This window comes from Macrotis lagotis, chromosome 7 (genome assembly GCF_037893015.1).
Source record: "Macrotis lagotis isolate mMagLag1 chromosome 7, bilby.v1.9.chrom.fasta, whole genome shotgun sequence".
Taxonomy (NCBI): Eukaryota; Metazoa; Chordata; class Mammalia; order Peramelemorphia; family Peramelidae; genus Macrotis; species Macrotis lagotis.
Window position 1 is genome coordinate 86333233 of NC_133664.1, and position 9063 is coordinate 86342295.

The window sequence follows — 9063 nt, forward strand, 5'->3', positions numbered from 1 at the left end:
GCAATGAGATATCAGCACTGAAGCCTAGTGAATAGAGCAAGTGATAGACTAGAGTGAGGAAGACAGATACAAATAATGGATTTGCCATTAATTGAGTGACCCCAAGTGACTTATTTAACCTCTATATGCCTTGGTCAAGCCCTTAAGACTTATCTGCTAAGTCATAAATGAACTGAGATTTTCCACACACAAAGGAAATTCAAGATCCTTGCAATTAGTGTCCTGACTCCCTTTAGGGGCTATTGTGAGCAACGTGCTTTGTAAATCTTAAAAAGCTTTAGAAAACTTGGCGATATTTCAGTTTCAGGGATATTAGAATAAAGAAGGAAAGGAAAACATTACAATCCACCTATTTAGGCACTATTGATGGCTGATGAGTCACCAATAAAGGTTTAGGTGATAAGATACCTGGGGATGCCCAATTCTTTTCTCCTGCTACTTTGATTAGAGGTTCTATTTAGAACTTTACTGTCATTGATATCTAGTTTTAGGAGGAGGGTGGAATTCATATCTGTGATTTCATCAGTTTAGCATATTTCCAATGTAGAAACTCCTTCTACCAATGTAGATCATAACTCCTGTTCAACATAAGGATTACCTAAGACATTGAGAAGTTGTGACTTACCTATTGCCAAAGAACCAGAAGGATTCAAAAGCAGGAAGGATTTCAACCCAGGTCTTCATAACTCCCAGATTATCCTTCATCCATTGTACCATGTTCACTCTCAACTCATAAAATTATGATCTAAAGGCACATGGAAATATCCTTCTATAGAGTCTTACATATATTATTTCATCTGATCTTTACAACAACCAAGGAGTTTCATACACACACACACACACACACACACACACACACACACATGAATACATATACATGCATACATATATATATATATATATATCAATTAGATAGATAAGGAAAATGAGGCTGTTAAGTTATCAGAGGCAAGATGTGAACTTACTGATTTCAGATCTAGTACTCTAGCTACTATGGCATCATTGCCTCTTAGGATTCCTTAGGCTAGTAGGTCACACCATGGATGGAATACTAGTCCTGAAGTTGGCAAGACCTCACTTAAAATATCTTCTCAGACACTGATCATCTATGCACCCCAAGTTAAGTCATTTAACTTCAACTAGTTACATCATGGATCACAGCTACAGAATGCGTTGGTGAATGGAATAGACATCAACTCATCTTATGATGAGAGAGGCTGAAATTGGAAGTTTATGAGAATCTAATTAAACACTCTTTATTTCTCAGTGATACTGACTATATATAACCCATTCTGAGTTCCCCTAGAAGTTAAATTTCAGAATACCCACAAATTGTCCAGATCCTCCAATAGGTTCACCATTTTGAAATCCATCCCCTGTGTTGGGAGTGTTTCTTGACACTGTAAAGATACTGGTATGGAACAGGGGCCACTTGATTATCCCTTGATCTGACCACATCTCTGGTCAAACATTTTTTTCAATCATACATTTCTTTGATGACATCCTTTCCTAAGTTTCTTCTTCATCAATTCTTAATTGTTACCAATCAATCCATAAACATTCACCAAACATTAATGTATTCTAGACAAGGGGTTAAGCACTTGGGTTACCAAAACAAGACAAAAATACAAAATCAGTTCCTTCCTTCAAAGATCTTAAATTCTAATGTGCAGACAACATATACCTAAGAGGGTATATATAAGTTGCTTAAAGAGTAGACAGAAGTTGACCTTAGATGGGAAGGCTCAGGGGCCCAAGACAGCTGAGAAGGCTACCTGAAAAAGGTCAAGTTAAAGCTCAGTCTTAAAAGAAACCAAGATGTCAAGAAGGCAAAAATGTTCAAGAATATGGGACAGCCAGAACATAGGCAGAGATAAATGAAATGCCATATGCAAGGAGCAACAAGGAGGTATGTCAGCTTTGCTGAACTATATAGTTTGTGTAGGAGAACTAAGTGAGAGAGGAAGTGGCACCCCCATTCATATCTATCATGAAGCTCTGCAATAATCTCAGAGTGAAACTCATTTTTAATCTTGTAGATGTTGGAATGTTCTATGACTTTCAATAATATCAGTAGATTATCGGAATTAACAAATGAGCCTTTGTTTCAAGGAAATTTTGGAGGTCATTAAAGGGCATATCTGATTTCCAGCCCATCCTAAACATCTCATATTTATAAGTGGAGGATCCTGGTTTTGGTTGGGTACCATTTTGGAGACCCTAGTCTAGTTGAGAGGAGTATGATGGAGGAGGCCCAGAGAAAAATTTGTGGAGAGGGGCAAGGAGAATTGAAAATTAAAGTTTCCTTTTTTGCACAGTTTACATGAAGCTTGGCTTAGAGAGAATCAGAAATTCATTTTCTCCAAAGTCTGTTATACTTCCCTTTAAGTCCTTATTTCTACTCCACCACACTCCTTGCCTGTGTTCTTACAGTTGGGAAGGTCTCCAATTGCATCTCCCTTGTAGGGCTCCAGCCCACGGATTCCTGGTGTGTTTACTCTCTTTTTATCTCTGGACAGCTGTAGGGAGTTATTTTCCCTCCTGGCTCCCACCCCCGCAGGATGCTCTCTGGCTCAGAGTCCCCCCTTTCTCAAGAGAGTCTAGGACCCAAGGGGGATGTTGGGAGAGACAGCAAGAAAAAACCCACCTGGTGCTTCTAAGAACAGTTCACTTTTTAAAGAAATAAAATGTAGGCAGCTTGTTCCCTTCAGGTGGACAGGAGTCTCTAGAGAGTAGAAAACCAAAGTATTTTTCAGATAGAATTTCTAACTGTTCTCATATAGTGACTAGTTATCCCTTAGGGCTTGGCCCAGAGAATGAGGCCTTGAGGAAACAAGGCACAGGACATGTAAGCTTTGTCAAGGGGAAGAGGGGATGAATAGCTCCACTCTTGGAGGATTGTAGCCTGGAGAGTATGGACCTGGCTAGAAGAAGACAGTATCAGAAGTGGATACTTGTCAAAGTGGAGAAAGCTAAAATCTCCTCAGTCATGTTTCTAGTCCTCGCCTCATAAATTGATTAAAGGTGGTTAGGTGCCAGTTAGGTGCCAGAGATGGAGGGGGAGATTCTTTGTGTTGCTTATGACCAAGAAATGCCAGAGATTTCTTGGCACTAAAAAAGGTTGGGAAAATAAAATGCCAAACACTGGAAAGAACAAAGTGTAGTGTGAACAGGACTGGCCACGGATGGGGAAGGGAGAACATATGGAAAATAGAAGGCATCACTGCTAAGTTCAGTTGGCAAGGCTACCTCCAAGAGAGGAGAAAGTATCTTAAGATTCTAAAGGTACTAAGAAAGTGACAAAAGGTCCATATTCCTTTACCCTGAGATGCCTCTGCAAGGGCTGTATTGAAGGAGCTATAGGACAGAGAGAAAGGTCCAGAGTATTTCTAGTGGAACTTTTTGCAGCAACAAAGGACAATTTAGATGTCCATCAATTGGGGACAAGTTAAACAAATGATATAATCTAACTATACTATAAGATTACATGAATATAAAGAATATTGGGAAGCATCAAAGATTTAAATGAAACCAAATGAAAAACAACAAACCCAAATTGAACAATGTACGATTGCCAAATTTGACCTTAAAAAGAGATATCATTTTATGATATATTGGGGATGGAATTTAACATATACCATCAATGCTGTTCAACGCACTGGTTAGTGCGTTTTTCTTTTATCTTCTTTCATTCTTTGTTATGAAGCACAGATTTTGGGGGTAGAAGGCAGAGGAAGGATATATATTAAGAAGTGAAGGTGATAGAAAAACACAGAATATTTATAATTTTAAAAAAAAGAAGTCTCTCAGTGGTCACAGTAGCTAATACCAATCTTCAATGCTTAGAAACGCTCATTCACACTTAGATGAGAATAATACTGCACTGGTGTCTAGTATTATTCCTCCAATCAATTTGCTGCTCAAATTGTTCCAACTTTTTAGGCCTCAGTTTCCTCATCTGTCAAATGAACTCAGTCTCAAAGCTTATTTTCTAGTTTTAACATTTGGTCTCCAGTCATCTGACCAGCTAGTCTTCATGGAAATATACCAGTTATGGGGGAAGAGGGGGTCCAGGACAGGATTAGGACTCTTAGAAATCTATGGTTCTGGAACAATAAAAAGGCAAACAGTAGGAGCTATTGAAGAGACTTGAATAGATGTTAAATATCCAGCACAGACAGAATTGTTTCTAAATATGACTCCAAGCAAGCTTTTCTGGGTGACATCAGCTGTGCCTTAAATAAGTTTTTAAAAATAAAATCTCAAGAACTGCATTTATGTTCTTAGATTTAAAAAGATACAGTTATAGCAGCACACAGAAAGACACACACACACACACACACACACACACACACACACACACACACACACACACACACTAGAAGCCTTTCTGGGGAAAAGACCATGCGTTCTTGCTTATCCAGAGCTTGTCCATACCTCTAGTGATACTAACACAGATTCTCTCCCCACAAATGGAATCAATCCCTTATAAATGTTAAATGAAGAATGATATCACACAGAGAAAGAAATGATAAACAATCCATCAAAAAAAACCATTTATTGAGCACCTATTATAGGTCAGTGATAAAAATAAAAGAGGCAAATGGCAATCCTTGCCCTCAAGGAGTTTATAATCTAATGAATCATAATGTCATAAAATTTTGGAAATAGCATGAATTCATTAATCACTCCTTTGAGCAAAGTAGATCATGATATCTCACACCTTACTTGTTGGTTTCATAAAGATTTATGTTCAGAGAATTCATTACCTGGTAGCTAGCCTTCAGGTGATGACTGTCTCCTCTCTAGTCCCCATGTGACCAACATATCTCCAGACCCAGTGCTTAAAACCTCTCAAATGCATAAGACCTTAAGAGATCTTCTCCTGGTATAGCTTTCAAGAGCTACCTCCACCCCCCAAAAAGTATCAAAGTGGGAATTTAGTTGGGGAGTGATGATAACAGCTCATGTTTTTGCCTCACTTTCCTCACAACAGTCTTCCACAGTCAACAGTACAAGGGCAGAGCTTCCCTCCTGATATTCCCATATTCACTTAAGGAATCATTCATGTACCTGCCCATTATCCACATACAGGGGACTCAGGAGCTTCAGTATCTGGCAGTCCCCAAAGAATAGCCACTATGTGGCTCACCAGTGGTTCTATCTCTGACACATATTGACTATGTGATGCTAAACAAATCATTTAGTGACCTAGACAATTCTTTAAGGCTCTAAGTTGAGCAAGATTGGGGGGAAAATTGTAAAACTCAATATCATTAATAAAAATAAATTTAAAAAAAAGACTCTAAGTTGGAAAGAAAGTGCCACCTCATTAAGAAAAGGAATTTACTCTTGCGGGAAATGTAGTGGACAGAGCACTGAACCTGGAATCGGGAAGACCTGAATTTAAATCTAACATTAGACAATTACTAGCTGTCTAACCCTGGACATGTCATTTAACCTCTGCTTGCCTTAGTTTCCGCAACTGTAAAATGTGGGGTAATAATTGCACCTACCTCCCAGAGTTGTTGTGAAGATCAAATGCAATTATATTTGCAAAACTTTTAATATAGTACACTGCACAGTAGGATTTAATACATACCTGTTTCCTTCCTTCCTTCCACAGATTCAATGTCAGTTCGTTTGTTTGAGTTGATGCATCTTTCCAGTCTTTCAGTGAAATTTGTCTCCTAACATCCTGGACCAAAAAGCTTTAAAATCTAGAATGGCTGGTTCTACAATTGAAGAAAATAAAAGATAACTATCTCTGAGCCCATAACAGACAAGAGAGATTCCCTTGTGATGGGATACACTCTTTTGCATTTCTCCCCATAATTCAATTTTCATCTAGCAAATGTACCCATGGCACCATGGAGAACTTAACCTAGTTCTTCCAGGGCATTGGATGCCTCTATCCAAAAGCTTCATACTATTTTACATTTAAGTCCCTAGAACAACAAACTGATGTAGTGGACAGCATTCTGGGTCTGGAGTTGGGAAGACTTACTAGTTATGTGATCACCATTTCAACTCCATTTGTCTGTTTTCTCACCTTTGAAATAAGAGATTAAAAATTGCACACCACCTCCCAGAGTTATTGCAAGAATCCAAGAGATATTTCTAAAGCACCGCATATAGTATCTAGAACATAATAGATGCTTTTTATTATTGTATATTATTTATATAGATAATATGTATTTTATTTATAATATATTTATTATCATCATCATTTCAGAGGCCCCACATACACCCCCTCTAGTAACTGTAGGAATATTTCTTTCTTGGTCTACTCAAATAGTTCTTCTTCTATAGGTTAGCTCATGGCAAACCCCTAGTCATTTATCTTCTCCCTTCCATGGTGCTTGAACTGTGTCCTTTTCACTGAGTCATTTTAGGGTTTAGAAAGGCATTCATCCCTGGGCAGCTGGTTTGGGTTTTGCAAATTACTCCCAGACTACCATTCCAAGCATCTCCAAATTGGAAGGGGGAAGGTAGCATGAATTCATCAATCACTCCTTTGACCAAAGTAGATCATGACATCTCACACCTTACTTGTTGGTTTCATAAAGATTTATGGTCAGTTCATCACCTGGTAGCTAGCCTTCAGGTGATGAATGTCTCTTCTCTAGTCCCCATGTGAACAACGTATTGCCAGACCCAATGCTCAAAATCTCTCAAATGTATAAGACCCTATGAGAGTTTTTTACACTCTTTATTCCCATATTATAGATAAAGAATTTTAGGTTTAAAGTAAAGTGACTTGCTACTATGGAATATAATATGCATACTACCTTAAATGGTGTGTGATAGAGGCAAAGAAGAGATGAAAAGTCCTCTAGGAAAAAAATAAGAAAGCAGAAGTTGCTTTCAGGTGAGTGTATCTTCATGAAGAAGCTGCCATGACCTGAGACTGGCAGAAAGAGAAGACTCTCAATGATGTGAGAAGAGGAAACACACATAGAGAAAGTCCCCCCCCCCATATGAGAGGAATTAAGGAAGAACTAACAGTTCAATTTAGCTGGAATATAAATTAACAAAGGATAATAATCTGAAAAAAAGCCTAGAAATGTAGGTTGGAGACAAATTGCATACAGATTTAATAACTCTGGAAAAAGATTGGCTTGAAAAATGTCCTATGGTGGGTAACTGACTAATTTAAAGTATTTTTAAACCATACTAATTGTTAGGACTTCCTTTCTCATAATGAGCTGAATTCTGCCACCTTATGACTTATCCCCATTGGTCCAAATTCTGCCTGTTGAGGAGATGCACAAAAAGCTTAATCTCTGGTCCAGCTATTAGTCTTTCAAACACTGTAAAACAGATGTTGTGTCTCCTATCATTCTTTCTTTCTCCAGGCTAGAAGAGGCTATTTTCATCAGTCATTCACTATATGACATGGTTTTGAGTCCTTCTTACTTTATAGGTTACCTTCGTTAAGAACACCCTTCTGTCAGTGTCCTTCCTAGGATATCATGCCTGAAACTGAAAGCAATACTCCAGCTATGGCCTGACCATGGGAGATTACAGCATGACTATCACCTCTTTTGTTCCAAAGACTATACTTCTATTAATTGAGCCTAAGGTAAAATTAGCTATTTTGGCTATCACATCACATCGTTGACTCATTGTGAGTTAAAGCTCCTCTAAAACCCCAGGTCCTTTTCATATGAATTACAGTCTAAACAATTCTCCCCTTTCCTTTATTGGCACAGTTGATTTTTTTTTAAAACCCAAGAATAGGACTGTTAAAAATGGGATGAACATGATGCAGTGGGTTGTGAGATGACCTTGGAGTCAGCAAGATCTGAATTCAAATCCCATGTTCTATACCTATTGACTGTGACCCTGAACAAATTAGTCAATCTCTCATTGCCCTAGGCAACTATTTAAGATTGTAAGATTAATAAGGAAAAGTTTTGTCTTTCAGGAATTCCCTAGACCAATGAAATTACAGATGTGAGAGATGCTGTGAAGGCAAAATTGGAAAACTTTGGTAATAGAATGCATATGGAGAAGGGAAATGGATAAGGAGACATTAAAGAGGACTCTGAGGTTATAAACCTATAACAGGAAGTATGTTCGAACCTTGGACAAAAATGGGGAAGTTAGAAGAAGGGTTGGGTTTAGGGGAAAGATAGTTGAGTTCCATTTTGATCTTATTGAACTTCAGATGCCTATGAAAGAAGGAAAGAAGGAAGTTAAAAGGAATTAGACCCAGTTATCATCAAACACAAAATTCTATAACCCATGACTCTTCCCGGAATCTAACCTTGGAGACTTCTCCAATAACCTCTCTTTGGTTCACTTTGTCACCATCCAGAGCTTCCCCTGGGAAATTTCAGAAGATTTGTTTGATTTGGTGTCTGGGGGGCCTTGTTTTCTATGCCTTTGGAAAAGTCAATAAATTTCTCTCCTTAGCTATTTAATGAGAGCATTTGAACCCCATGATTTTAAAGTTTCATTCCAGCAGAGTGATATGTACATATCCCTATAGAATTAAATTAAAGTGATCCATAGTAAGTGCTTAATAAAATCCCTTGATACTGAAGGGTCTGAGACTGATGGATCACTTGAGCTCCAGAGTTCTGAGCTAAAGGACTAAACCCAGCTCCAATATGATGAGGCCCCAGGAATAAGTGGGAGGAAGGGGCAGAGCTAAACTTCCTAAAGAGGTAAAAATTGTCTCATGTCAGAGGCAGTAGATCAAAACTTCATGACAATCATCAGGGAAGTCAGGATCATAAATGACTATTAAACTTCTAATCAGCTTGGGAGGCATAATCTGGATAGACAGATGATCAGCAGATGGATGGAGAGAGAGAGAGAGAGAGAGAGAGAGAGAGAGAGAGAGAAATGGATCGATGGACAGATAAAGCTATGGTTGGATAGATAATAAATAATGAAAAGATGAAGAAGAAAATTGATGGACAGATAGAGACAGATGGATGGATGGATAGAGGGACAGATAGAAATAGTAGACAGGATTTTCTTACATCTCTAAATCTATGATCCTTTGATCCTCCGATCCACAAATTTGACTCAAGGATCCCTAGTTCCCAA